This window comes from Calonectris borealis, chromosome 3 (assembly GCF_964195595.1).
Source record: "Calonectris borealis chromosome 3, bCalBor7.hap1.2, whole genome shotgun sequence".
NCBI classification, from domain to species: Eukaryota; Metazoa; Chordata; class Aves; order Procellariiformes; family Procellariidae; genus Calonectris; species Calonectris borealis.
The window spans coordinates 18,467,281-18,482,845 of record NC_134314.1 but is presented as its reverse complement, the minus strand read 5'-3'; positions in this window follow the sequence as shown (position 1 = coordinate 18,482,845).

The following is a 15,565-nucleotide window of genomic DNA, read 5'->3' as shown; positions in this document are numbered from 1 at the left end:
CATCAGCAACCTGGGCTCAGGGTACACAGCCCTGCCCCTGTGCACAGTACACCAGTCCTTCAGCCATGTCAACTTATTTGCGGCTCATGCTGTAAGCCACATCAGGGAAGAGTTCTGGCTTTAAAAAACAACAATGCCATAACACAGAAATTTTGAAGGGACTTTTTTAAAGCCGGATCAGTTCCCTGATCCAGTTCAGAGATATCTCTCACAAATTATTATGTTGGAATGGGGACAGCACAACTCAGTGTAGCCACTGAAGGCAGTGCACTGGTGAAGAAGCACCCAACATTAAAATTAAAATGCAAGTAATGACTTGAAACCTGATGTTCATTTCCAGAAGCAGAACAATTTTTAAATTCATTTTTAAAAATAGGCACCTTGTTATCTAAGCATAGGAAGGAAATGCCTGCATTTCTTTTTTTCTCAGGGTGCCTGAGGATCAACGTAAGGATGCTTGGATACTTTGACTCTGAGTGGAGCACAGATGTCTAAGACAGGCAATGTTTGTAGCACTTCCTTTCCAGGGTGCATTTAAGGCTGAACGTGCAGAAAACACGGTATATAACAGCTTAGATACATAAGCAGAACAGTTACCATCAGTATAGGTGCTCCCCCATTAAGTATCTATTTCTCAGAGAAAGATTTTCAGTATCTTCAATGTTTGGCTCTTCTTTTGTACTAGTCAGATACATTACTGAAGCATCACAGAGTCCAATTTATACTTCAACTGACCGCATTTGAATTAGTACAATTACTTTAGAGATTACTTTGGTCCATGCAGTTATTTATAGCTGTCATGTTTATGTAGATAACCTCTGCAGTGTAAGTAACAGGCCACCAAAAAAAAAAATTTGCTGAGTATATTAAAAAGTTGTTTTCCCTTTGCCAGGGATAAACAGAGAATTGCAACCAAGGAGAAGCCATTAAATAATCAGTCACCTACCAGCTATCACCCAATGATGATGGGTCTATAATACTTCTTATTCAGAATACAGAGGAAAGGTACAGTATTCTCAGATATATGGGAACTGCTGGCAAATGCTACATTTTTAAGTGGTATATGTATGTTCTTTATTATAAATATTGTATCCAAATGTGCAAGAGCACAGAGAGCTGTTTGAACACATGGAATATATTTTAACACTTTCAGCCATTTCAGCCTTAGCCAGGTACACCTTTTTCTCATGAAAAAAAGAAAAAATAATAACAGAACAGAAGAGAACTTTATACCAGCAGTTACAGCACTGAATTGGTATGTGGAAGGGTTCAGGTCTCAAGTTCAGTGTATCCTATCATTTTACAAAGCAGAACAGTTCCTGCAGAAAGCAAAGATAGAGATTCATGTGAAGAATTGGCCAGTCTGGTTCATAAACAGCTCAGATGTTGATGACTGACACTTGAATCTGCGCTTCAGATCATGTTCAGATGAGATGTGAAAAAAAGATTTCACTTTTCAGGTGAATTCCTTAACTTGCTCGTCAAATGGGCGATGGGTGGGCACATCTCCCTCATGCATTTTCCTGTGGTCCCAGCAGGTAAAGATTCTGTGAGGAAATCTCAGTGTTCAGGGCACCCCTGTTTTGTGGGACATGATGTCTGGCAAGTCTTTTGCCAAGATTACTGTGGCAATAACTTAATCCCATCAAGATTTTAATGATTATACATACACACATTGGCACACAGGTTGAATTATGCAGTGGAATCAAGGTGCTCCATAGCTTGTTCCTGAGTCTTATTTCATGAATATCCAAGCTGAGGGATCTGCTGGAATATCTAATGCTTCCCTTCTGGCCTGGGACCTGTGTTTTCTCTGAAAGGAACCAGATATGGGAGAGCGGTATGCAAGAAACAGACCCAGGTGCCCTTCTGATACTGCCAGAATGCCAAGTCAGACTTAGGAAGCATTCCCAATTTTCACAATTTAGACATGGTCCTTGCCCTGAGGGGGGAAAAAAAGAAGACTCTGAGGGACTTACTGTTGATGCTTAAGTTCATGTCTCATGTAGGGAGCCCACAGCAGTGACCCCATACCATTTGTACCTGGACAACCCAAAGTACTGACAGCCACCCCACTCACCACATCACACAGACTCGGTTTGTCCAGTCACATCAGAGAAGTCTCAATGTAGCAAATGAAATCGATAGCATTATCACAGTGTTGAAATACCTTACTCACACCAGAATTTCTGTGGGTAGTGCCATTCTGTTAGACCTTCCCAGTTCATTCCAGGTATTTTAGCTCAGCTCTAGTCTTTTTATCTAATAGATAGTTAAAAATCAACTCTAAATATAGTGTAGTGTAACTGTGTAATGATATGTTTATGTTCAGCTAGGGGAAAAAAAGTAAGTGAAAAGAGTAACAGTTAACAGTGTCACCTCCTGTTGTGCCCAAACTGTGAGATGCAGAAACTGGAGACAGCCTGCATAAAATTAACAAATAGCTGATCCGTGGAATCATATATTCAAACCTGTCTACAAAAGACTCCTCTCCCCCTGCTCTCCTACTACATCAAGCTGTATTACAACTGAATATGACAAAAATATTTTAACAATGTAAAGTAAATACCTGGAACTATTAAAAACAGGTAATTTTAAAGAAATTTTTACCGTTACAAATCCCACTCATTTTAGCCACAATAAAGCCGTTAAAGAATAGAAGCATGAGGATGGATAAAGCTGCTTTGTTGCAGCCATGTTGGAAAAATTAGTGGCTTCCCAGGAGTTAAGGATTGATTTGCTCCAATCAGACTGAAGGGTGGTGCAGTTTTAGTTTCTTTTTCCTTTTTCCTTTTTTTAAACTTTACTTAGTTTATCATTACACAAGGTATTTGTGAGTTTAATTTCTCACAAAGTCTACTGCAAACTGAACCAACAGAAAGACAGAAATAGGTTCAAACCACAGAATTTGAATCTGGATTTCAGACACATGAAATCTCAATCTGGCGTTTTGATATAGACTTTGATACAGATAAAAAGACATTTCCAAAACTGATCTTCAGATCAGCCCCATAACCCAGGAGCATCTCAATGCAGGGATTTTGTTTAGTGTCTATTTCTGCCTATCTTTGTCTGTTCTTTCTAAGGACTTTGTAAAGCTCAGAACCTAGCAGATAGCAGTCCAGAACCTGCCGATACTTTAATAATGTGATCTGCATTAGCAAGGAGTTACAGCTTATGGCCAAAGGATGCTCTGCACAAAATGTTTTATGAAAAATTTTAGGGGAAATATGCTTGAATTTTTTTAATACTATTTTTCTCATTTATTTATGACTATTGTTCGATGCAGGATATGGGGATATGGGCCCTGTTCAGCCATTCCTATGCATAACACAAATGTCTTTTAAAAGCATACTTTTCTGTGAAATGAGACAATGGGATCTTTTTATTAGAGCATTTGAACATTTGGATCTAAGTAAAATATCTTATTTTCTGGAACCAATTGCCTGAAAAAATCAACTGTGTGATACCATAGTTGAACTGATCTGACATAAAGCCTCATACACTCTTTGTATCTCTGATCCAAGTACCGAGTTAATGGAGAGGTCATCAAAGAAAACTTTCTCCCAAATTGAGCCTTTCTCCCAAATCTGAGGTCAAGGCCTGTCATTCATCTCAATGGCCAAATGATCTCTTTGTATATCTGAAAATTTTGAAGTTAGTCTGGGTCTAAACCTTTTGTGGATTCAAAAAAATCATAAATTTTTAACTTCTATATCAGGAAGACATAGATCCTCCTGGAAACTATGCTAAGGCAGATGGAAAACAAGGAAGTGATTGGTGACAGACAATATGGCTTCACTAAGGGCAAATCGTGCCTGACAAATTTGATGGCCGCGTACGACGGGGTTACAGCATTGGTGGATAAGGGAAGAGCAGCTGACATCATCTACCTGGACTTGTGCAAAGCATTTGACACTGTCCCGCACGACATCCTTGTCTCTAAATTGGGGAGACATAGATTTGATGGATGGACCACTCAGTGGGTAAGGAATTAGCTGGATGGTTGCGCTCAAAGAGTTGCAGTCAACGGCTCGATGTCCAAGTAGAGACCAGTGACGAGTGGTGTTCCTCAGGGGTCGGTATTGGGACCGACTTAACATCTTTGTCAGTGACATGGACAGTGGGACTGAGTGCACCCTCAGTAAGTTTGCTGACAACACCAAGCTGTGTGGTGCGGTTGACATGCTGGAGGGAAGGGATGCCATCCAGAGAGACTTTGACAGGCTTGAGAGGTGGGCCCCTGTGAACCTCATGAAGTTCAACAATGCCAAGTGCAAGGGCCTACACATGGGTTGGGGCAATCCCAAGCACAAATACAGACTGGGCGGAGAATGGATTGAGAGCAGTCCTGTGGAGAAGGATTTGGGGATGTTGGTTGATAAGAAGCTCAACATGACCCAGCACTGTGTGCTTACAGCCCAGAAAGCCAACCGTATCCTGGACTGCATCAAAAGAAGCGTGACCAGCAGATTGAGGGAGGTGATTCTCCCTTCTACTCCATTCTCGTGAGACCCCATCTGGGGTACTGCATTCAGCTCTGGGGCCCCCAACAAAAGAAGGACATGGACCTGTTGGAGCGAGTCCAAAGGAGGGCCATGAAGATGATCAGAAGACTGGAGCACCTCTCCTATGAAGACAGGCTGAGAGAGTTGGGGTTGTTCAGCCTGGAGAAGATAAGGCTCTGGGGAGACCTTATAACAGCCTTCCAGTACCTAAAGGGGGCTGACAAGAAAACTGGGGAGGAACTTTTTACAAGGGCAGGTAGCGATAGGACAAGGGGTAATGGCTTTAAATGGAAAGAGGATAGTTTTAGATTAGATATAAAGAAGAAATTCTTCACTATGAGGGTGGTGATGCACTGGAACAGGTTGCCCAGAGAAGTTGTGGATGCTCCATCCCTGTAAGTGTTCAAGGCCAGGTTGGATGGGGCATTGAGCAACCTGGTCTAGTGGAAGGTGTCCCTGCCCACGGCAGGGGGCTTGGAACTAGATGATCTTTAAGGTCCCTTCCAACCCAAACTATTCTATGATTCTACGAATTTAGAGATGTTTGTACCCATAATTCACTGCTTCTTACTTAGGAACAATCCCTTGTCTGTCCTTCAGATTGAAGATGTCCTTGCAGTTCTTCATTCATGGAAATGGATCACTTGGAAATCTGTGAGTAGATAGGTGATGCGAACTTCTTTTGACAATCACTTGATTTGACATCCCATAAGATTTATGGGATTAGGCAAAATTAGTGTGTTCTGCTTTTTCAACAAATAAAATGCAAGCCTCATTTGCCCAGTATGTGACTCTAAGGTAGATATTTCAAAACTTTTCCTCTTTTCAAAATGCAGACAAGAAAAAACTAGATGTACTTCATTTAGGTCTATTACAAGAATGCTAAAACTGTCTGAGTTGGCAGTTTTGTAGACAGTTCTTTGACATGCTATGATGTTACTCTAATCAGTGTAGAAAAATTCCTAGCAAACTAAGAATTTTCACCACAGGTAATAAACACAGTGTTTTGTGAAGCAAACATCCCAGTCATTCGTTCTGAAGATCTGGTGGCCCTGTTCTGAAGTTTCCATCTACACTCGGTAATTTAATTTTTTATTCACATTTCTGCACATTGCTTTGACTATGCTTTACCTAAGAATTACAATGTACTGGAAGTCAAAATCCTGCTCACAAAAAGTTTCTAATCCAGCTTGACAATGCAGGAGCTTAGAGAACTGAGGATGAGCTCCTAATGAAGGCCAGCACTTAGACGTTTTTAATGTAATACTATGCGTTTTTCAAAAAAGATTAATCTGCAACAAAAACATCCCAGTCACTGGAAAGTTTGGCGTACAATTGTTTTATCTTTTACTTCTCTGTTACTAAAATTCAGCAGAAGATGCCATGTATCCTTACACAGCAAAGAATACTGCCTCTGAATGGTTTTATTTGTGCTGTAGTTGGACAGTCCAGAGGCTGAATTTGACATATCTTGTGTTTTGTGAACTGGATCTTTTTGGTGGCTTGCCAGAGTGGGTAAGTCTTTGTGCTGGTTCAGAGGAGCAATTTGGCCAATGTACAAAGAGAAGCACAATGGAGGAAGTAGTTGGCAATGTCCACAAATACCCCAGAATCTGCAGCGGCCGCAGCAACACAGCAACGTGTCAAAGGATGGTATCAGAGAGTAGGACTACGGCTTTCAGTGTCTGTGTTTTATGTGCATTTTCCTGAGAAGGTGTCCGTCTTGCTGAGGCTGTGTGCTGGTTTTCTATGATTAAATTATATCGATAAAGACAGTAATAATATTTCAACAGTGCATTTTAAAAAGCTTCAGCCAATCTTCTTGAATTATCGCAGAGTCAGATAAAAAGCCTGGAGTAACTGCAACAAAAGCAGTTTGCTCTAGTGCACCTCAGTCACCTTCCAAGCCATGTTCTGTAAAATAAATTTTAGCTAATAAAGTTCTTGACCTTGCAGCTATGATTTCTAATTAAGTAAAGTTAGTCAGTGAGCTCTTATTTTTCTAACATCACATTCCCTGTGTGGTGGCTGGTCAACTTGCTACAGAGCCATGTTGGTTATTTTAACTAAAAACTTGCTTTAATATACTCTGCAGCACCTAGAACAAGAAGCACACACACTGTATATCCGTCATTTCCATCTCGATGAGGAGAAAACAAAGGGATAATTATAAACTGCATCTCATATTGTTACTCTTACACTCGACATGTGCATCTTTTTTTTTTTTTCCACAGTAAAGTGATTCTGCTGTGGAGATAGCACCAGGTGCATGGGGGTGACCTCACACACACACCAAATCGGGAGCTGACATCCATCACACTTTGAAATTTTGGATTTCATCATTTCCTGATCTTTCTAAAGGGATCACAGCACCTGGCCCTCACAGCTGTAGTTCATTTAGAAAGCAATTTAAAAACCGAGAAAAAAGCAAATGACATCTTGCTGCCTCAGCCTTGTCATTAAGTATAGCAGAATGGCCTTCATTTATGAGACACATGGCTAAGAATTAATATCTTTCAGTGCTTTCTCAAGTCGAGATTACAAAAGGTTTGAAAGACCACTAAATAATTAGTAGTATGACTGAGGCAAGCAAAAAAAAAGAGAAAGAAACAACCCCTCTTCTTCATTATGAAGAATATTGAGAATCACACTGACTCCAACATGTTCCAAATGCTGTGGCCTTTGAGCATTGTGTCCTCGCTATAGAGTAAACCCTCAGCTTTTATTTTCTCCCCTTTTCATCCTCTGTAGCACTGGAAGCTTTGTACATATATAGATACCTTCTCTGTATAGTTAAATGCCTTTATGCACACAAACTGTTTCTCTGCATCTGCAGGGGCTGAATTTCAATGTTGAAGTTAAAGTATTTTAAAGTTTTGCACAATACCATCCCTTTCCTTTCACTGTTCTGTTACATTATGGTTTGCTTCTTTTTTTTTTTTTTTTCCTGATTTGATTTTATTTATAATTTTATGGCTGACTTTAATGCTTATGAAATGAGTGGCTAATGACGTTGGCTAGAGCCAGCTATCGTGTGGGTAGGTGCTGTGCAAAATCTCCCCAGGCAGCTCTGCCAATGCACCACAGACTCGCAGCATCCTACCACGCCACTTGCCTCCCTCCTCCCCTGTGCCCCCACGGGTCCCCTCTCCGGCAGAGCCCAGCGCTCACGCCACCCTCCCAAACTGCACGGGCGCTTTTTGAAGGAGAGTTCAGAAGGTTTCATTAAGCTAAGAAGAATTTGGACTTTCGAGTCTGAATAAAAGCCCCCGGTCTTGGATGCATGCCCATCCTATTGTCTGTGCGGTTCGAACCTGGGAGAAATCATACCTAAGTCATTTTGCCTGGAGTCTTCATGTTGGATTTGAATCTGTACTGCCCACCCCTTTCTTTGGATTAAACTCACCATTTTCTTGAAGTGTTTATAAAAACAGGTCTCGGACACTGGGTAAGCAGAACTGTTTAACCCTCTCAGGCAGTGTAGCTGGAGTTATTAAGTGTAGCTGGAGTTATTATCTTTCAAGTGTCATCCGATAACAGACCCAGTTCTTCTTATTTATCCCATAGAGTTAATAAAGCAGCAAAAATCTCATTTGTTCTGAACTGTAGTGTTCTGTTTGTTGATTCAGCATCCTTGGATAAGTTTAAAAGGATTGTACATGCAAATGCAATTCAAAAAATGAATAATAATATTTATTTTTCTTCTTTTGTATCAACTCAGTGCACTACTGGCTGCTGTGATTAGGCGGCTCCTATTTCAGTTCAGGGAAGTGCAAATTGGCATTCTGGGCTTCCGAAGTTACCTCTGAACCTTTCCCTTGGAGAATGCTTTCAAGCTTAGCAGCAAAGGGGATGTCAGGACCCACAAGTTTTGGGTTCATCTCACTGGACAGAGTAAGACACCATGTTTGCAGATTGGAACTCAATGCTGGGACTGTGTGTCTGTGCGAGCGTGTGTGCGGGCTTAATAGCTCAGTGCTGAATCTCAGCCTCTTAGCAATGATACCTAAATGAATTCTTACCTAGCACATTGCTGAAATCTTCTGGGACTGAATCCACTTACTCTCAATTAATATCAAACTAAACAATTACAGCTGTATGTTTAAAATAATTTTCACTGCGAGGTAAATATTTCAGGCCTAGGAGAAAGCCCACTGAAATCAATTAACCCTTCTGTGGAATTCAAAAGGATTTACATCATTCCCTTTTCAGAACCACCCCTCTCTCAACTCCCCCATCTCCAAGAAAATCCTCTGCCCAAACGGCTATACTGTGTTTTAGTTAAACTACCCGTTGTCTTAGGACTCTGCTGATCAGAAATTCATTTTCCTCTGGGCCTTCTTGGGCTGCCCTGCCTTGGCATGTGGCTTCAGACAACAGCAGGACACATGCTCTCACTTGCCAGACGGTATTTCTGTCTCCTCTCCTAACTCATTTCCCAAAATGCCACAACCACACCCATGTCTTTCCTCTGAGAGTCATATCTGACTGACTCTGTGCATGCGGAGCTTTCACTAGTAAATAATCTCAGGGAGCCAAATGATGTGTTCAGGAGGGGGTAGTGCTCTCGGAGGCTATTGGCAGTCGTTCAGATGACAACCAGCTGCAAAGAGCTTTAAGAACAGTGTTATACACATACACACACACACAAAGAAAAGAAAAAAAGGGAAAATTGTTGACTGAAGACATATTGCCCTTGATTGAATAGTGAGGAACCTGCTGTCAAGAAAATAGATATTTGGGAAACCAAAAAAAAAAAACAGGTTTGCCCATTTTACTGGCTGTAGATCAACCTTCAATTGTCTGTCAGCCTTCAGTTGCTGAGAACAGACAATGGTGATTTCTGCTTGATTAGCCCCTGAGTTCACAAAAAGTACTTTTCCGGTTGCCTGTTGATTTTTACTACAAGGACATTGTTGCCTGTAGTTTTGTAAGTAGGAGCTCTGTAAGAGGAGAGTAACTCGAGCACCCTAATTTGCACAGCTCCCTGTAAAAGATATTGACAGGAATAGTAGCAAAAAGCCTGCATGTCCTGACCATATTCACTACCTAGATTGTGGCCTTCCAGTCTTTCACACCGCACACTTTGACAAAAGTATATATGGTGCTAATGTTTTTTATTAAAATTGCATTACACATAACTGATTTCTGAGTCCCTAGGAGAGTAGACCCTATAGGGTTTCTGTTTCCCCTTGAAAGGGATGGAGTTGAAATATAAATACAGCTGTATGACCTCTGGGGCGGGCAAGTCGGTTCCTATTATTATGGGGAAATGCCAAATATTTGTCAGTGTTTCCAGAAAATAATACAAAATCATTTTTGCAAAGAGAATAGCTTAAAATACATGGAGAGAAACAGAAAAAAAAAGAAAACAACAACAAAATATTAAATGTATGCAAGTAAAACTTTGTTCTTTTTTGTCAGACGTACTTCTGTACAATCATCAAAACACCTCTGTCACTTTCTGGGATGTACTATCTTTCTCTTCCATGTTCTAAGCTCCCATAATATGAAATAGTTGGTCTTTACTGGATATTCAGTTTATTTGCCCAGGTTCTTGATGTAAGTTCATTTTCCCACTACTTATTTGTGCATGTCAACATTTGTATGAACTCTATGGGAAAGGAATGGCAATTAGCACAGGGATTTAAAAGGTAAGTGTCAGGCCTAAACTCAACATGTAGTCACATCAGCCCCTTGAAACACCAGAATTGTCCATTGGAAGTGCTACCTCTGTTCACTGACTGTAGACAAAGCCCAGAAAACTCACACAGATGACTAAAGTCACCTTTATGACTCTGATGTACAACCAAGTTACTACAGCCTAAGCAAACAGAAGCCCAGCAGTAGTACTCATACATGCTCTCAGTCTGTAAATGCAGCGTGGTAGGAGTTACTTTATCCTGCAGTAAGTGAGAGTCACACTAAATCACATTGTGTGACATTTGCCATAGATAGAAAATAAACCACACACTGACGGTTGTTACTGTTCAACTTGCTAAGTGAGTTATAGCAACTCAATAGATGTCCGGGCACTTAGTAGGTGCGCAAACACAGCCCGAGATGCTTCACATCCCAAGGCATTGATGTAACATAACCAATGATGATGTCAACAGAGCGTGTTGCTACACGTACAACATGGGCACGCTTGCTCCCAGCGCTATGGGCCAAAGAGGAAAAGGATTCAAAGATTGTTCCTCACCCAAAGACATTTCAGTGGAGAGAAACAGAGAAATTTACCAAAATTTTGATGAACCCGTACATTAGCAGAGGCCTGAGGAACATCAGACTGTCATTTCCACGAACCCTATGATTTATTATGCTTTAAAAGCCTTTAATAATACTATTTACATTCTGAATATTTTAAATTACATAACTGGGTACATATATCAATCTCCCGGCACGAAAAACCAATCTATCGTGACACCCTGAAGTACAAAACTCATCCCTGAAATTTCTTTCTGCAAACCACAAGTTACTTAAATTCCTATCAGAAAAAAGGAATTTATTATGAACCTTACATACAGGTATATATTTAGTCATGTATATATACACAGAAATAACATAAATCAACATCCTTTTTGACTGCCGTGTTTTGCACAATCCTGCATTTAAAAAATGACAAGGTTTTATGCTTTCGTCTCTGTATGTTTTGCATTTGAGTATCCCAGTTTACTGTGTTCTGAGAGTTAAACTATACAATAGTTAAAAGTTAATTTTCTTTCCTGCCCCCCAAAAACAAACAACAGAAGAAGGAATTTAACCTCATATCCTCACTCTGAAATTAGCTCTATTGTCAGAAGATGACAGCTGTATCCTGATTTCAAGAATTTCGTGTTGGAATTAAGCAGCATTTTTGAAACCATTGTGTTACTTCAAACAGACCCATAATGGTCCCTCAGCAAACCATTTTCAGAAGACTTGTGTAAGTAAGATAAAAAGACACCATTTCTGAAGAGATGCTTTTATGGGCTAGGTCAGAGTGCTCTTTCCATGTTGTTCATTCCCAGTCGAATTTCCTAATAGCCTATCTCCTCAGCTAACAGATGCCCAGCCTCATGTCGGAACCAGATCGAGCCACCACTGAGATGATATCCAGCTCCTTTCTTATTGAGCCGTTTCCCTAGCAGATGGTGCAATGCTGCAGGCACACTCCTTCCTGTTAATTACCAGCCTTCGCTACAGATGGAAATGTCAGTCAGCCTCACAGGTCCTGGTTCCTGCCATTGCCTCAGTCCATAGCCCTCTACCTAGGCAAGATGCTGCCAACACACACCATGTGTTTTGTGACTGCTGACTAGGCAGGCAACAAAAAACAACTTAGTTCATGAATATTCATGGAGGAATGTTTAGAGTTCTGTTCATCTGCAATGCTTATAGATCTGCTTAAAGGAGATTGCACTTTCCGAGGAGCCCTGTGCCCCTTGTTTTACTATGGTGCGGGCAGATGAGTTATCAAAGTGTGTTGCTATAGTAACATATAAAGGGCTATTAAATGTCTGTCGTTTGGAGACTTCTATAGGCACATCAGTTTCTGGCTGCCATTTTTCCCATACCTTATGTGCCCTTTAATTATTCTTGTCCTGCAATAACAGACCAATAGTCACCAGGCTGAACTGATTATCTAATAACTGTTGATTTTCATTAAAGCCTGATTACCTCATTATAAGTAACCAATATGAATTCCTTGATCTTTCCTGGTATCTAAGCACAGTAAATCCAGATAAATGAAATTCTGTATAACCTTTATAAATTCATTAGACACATCTATTTTAATGGCTATAGAAAACCTGTTAGTAATTGAAAATACATTTTCAGAATCATTTTATATAAAGTTTGAGTTAGAAGATTAGGAAAACATCTACCATGCCTTTTTTATTTTTTCTTTCTGTCTTCTTTTTCTTTCTTTTTTTTTTCTTTTTCTTTTCTTGTCTGGAGGTAATTCATTCTCTTGTGAGAATCTGTGCAAGTGTAATGTGTAGATATTAAAATAGCAATATGACTCAGAACGTGCCAATAATATTCTTCAGTTTTTTGACTCACGACTGTTCATGAAGTGAGAGTTTAGATGTTCCAAATCAGAAAAGCAGGCATCTAGTTTATGCTAAGAACACACTTTTCAAGAAAAGGAGAATTGTATTCCATTTCCAGCATGCAGAATGAGCAATATGTACAGAAGTAGGGGATGTTTAAACAACAGTATTTTAAATCCACTCTGGGCTGATTGTTGTCAGTCTGCTAATGCTTCAGCAACAGAGCAGAGCACCCAGAAATACCTGAGAAAGACCCATGCTGTTTCTTTGAAAGAATCCCAAGCCTGACCAAAAAAAAGTTCTTACAAATCAAGCAAGTATACTTTTTGAGCACTGCTTTCCTGCAGTTTTATCTCCATATGAGGGTTGACTGTGACTGCCGAATTTTGACCCTTTCTAGTTTTGCTTATATTGTTCTAATGGTTTGGACTGTACTTGCTTTTAAATTGTTAACTGCTAAGGGATAGTGGGTTTCAAGATGCTAAATTCCTTTCTGTAACCCTAGAGAGCACAAAAGCTAAGTGATGTTGACCCACTATGTTTTTTTTTTTCAGAGAAATATATCCTGATTTTTTTATCTTCATTACAGTGAACCCCAAAAAGCAATGTAAGGTATTTCCAAAGTTTATTTCAATTTCTAGGTCCTACAACATTGTACTATTTTAATAGTAAATAATACAGTGTAATGCTATAACCTATTCATTTCTAAATTATATTTAGCTTTATCCTTCCAAGTCAAAAGCACAAAACATATGCTATTACCATATTTCTGTCAGCTGCACTGGGAAACTGAAATTGCAAAATACCAAAGGGTTCAAAAAGGGTACAAAAAGGGTGCAAGAGTTTGGGGATTACATTATGTGCTCATAAAACTGAATCTTGACTTTGTAAATCACTATCTGAATCAATATGTAAGCTACACACGCAACATTTGACTCTGTGTGTTGTAAACTAATTACTGGGTCTTTAAAAACAGCTACAATGTGAGAGGGCATGACATTCCAACAGGCAAAGCTCAGATCTTCTGTGGGGCAAACACACATCTGTTAAAGCTTATGCGCTCATAAATAAATAGTCTTGTATTCCATGCAAATTTGATAATATTCTACAATAACATACAAAGGTCATCCTACACTTCGATGTCTAACAGTCGGCTGGCTCTCGGCTAGTCGTCAGCTTCTGTGCAGCCAAATTTATACTCAGTGGAAGGTGATTGCATCCCAAATTACTTTTCTCAGCCTTTCTCAACTTGCACTCTAGAGGTGCTTACTTATTTCCAATTACAGTAAACTCTTTTTGTTTTCTTAAAACGGCCAGGTATGACTTGCTAAGACTTAAGCACCTGACACCTTGAGTTAGGTGAAGCAAATCTATTCCAAACACGCAGCAGCTCTGGCTGTATCTGCGCTGCAGGGCAGGTGCACTCCATGACGACTGTTTGGGAGCACTCCAGCTTCCTTCTAATGCATGTGCTCTTCTCGCAGGGACCAGGGCACAGGGAGCAGGGTGGATATCTTATTACAGCCTCCTGCATGGATAATATATTTGCAATGAGTTTCAAAGCAATGCGCTAAGCTAATTTAGGTTACTGTCTCAGAGAACTGCGGGGCAGTGGCAACTCCAGTGGTGTTTTGCTGGTGGGATCTCAGCAGGCAGGCACAGTAACCTCCTCATCTGATATGTCGCCATCTTGGTGCTGGCACGTGCACTGCCCAGCAGGGAAAAAAAGATTTTACCAAGGGTGATAAAGCTCTGATGGAAGCAGACCCCATAGACACCAAGAAAAGTATTGTCCCTGCTGTGGACGCTGCAAGTACTATGACAGTTTAACTCTAATTGACCAAGTCAGCAGGTTTCACAGCAACCCAAGGAACTCATTGCTGATTATTTGGTTAGATTAATACAAAAGAGGTCTAAAAGCCAAATTACCACATTCATTCTAAAAAAATATTGCTCTTATTTTTATTCTTTTAATCACTAGAGTAATCTGATTGACATAAGTGGGCTATTCAGATAAACGAGTGTTCAGAGACTATTCCACATTATTCTTTGTTATTTCTTTATTGCAGCAGAACCTAGGTTGTATTTTTCATTGCTTCTTGGGGCCTACATATCCTGATGTTCCTTTCATCATTAAGTGAAGATGGCAGCTGAAGAGGATGACAAAGTTGCTCTAGGGTAAAAAAGCACGATTAAAAAAAATAGATGGACAAAGTTAGGCATGTGTGGGTGGAAATGACACCAAGACAATCATATTTTTTTAAATTAGCAGTGACATATTTCAAATGTATTAAGCCTTAAATAATTTAAGTTGTAACCACTATTCAGCCACCTGCAGCAGTGAGCTGCATTTTAGCTAATGGGGAACATACAGCCTCAAATGGAAGTACTCAGGGACTGTATACATCAACCTCTCTCTCATAACATGACCAAAAGAAAGGTAAATCTTGATCAGCTCCTTTCTGATTATATGAAGGAACACACAAGTGATGTGTTGTGACACGTGCCCATTTCCATTCCATGACTACCACACTTATCCATCCCATATAGTAAGTTAATATCTTATGGTGAAGAAAATATTGTAGAGTTCTCAGAAAAGAATGGAAGAGGAAGTAAGTAGTTACAACAATTCATACAGACAATTAATTGTACTTCCTGATTAAATCTAGTCTATATATTGGATCCTACATTGGTCATATATCAAATAGCTGGGTTATATCAAACTGTCACAAACGTTTTCTTCAATTCTTTAAAATTTTACAGCCCTCAGTGATTCCAGCTTCATACCATCTCTTTGGTGGGTTTTGAGTTGCATGATTTGTTTGGCTCCAATTACTGATGTAGGTTTGCAAGTCTGTAGACATTTTTTTTTAAAAAAAAAGTGTGCTGTATTTCATCATTTAATCAAAACCGTTTGAATGCAAATACATACTACAGGAAAGTGCAGAATTAAAAATGGAATAATCTGTCTGCCACCAGGATTTTGCCTACAAGGACTTGACTCTCCTTTGCATCAAAGCAGGC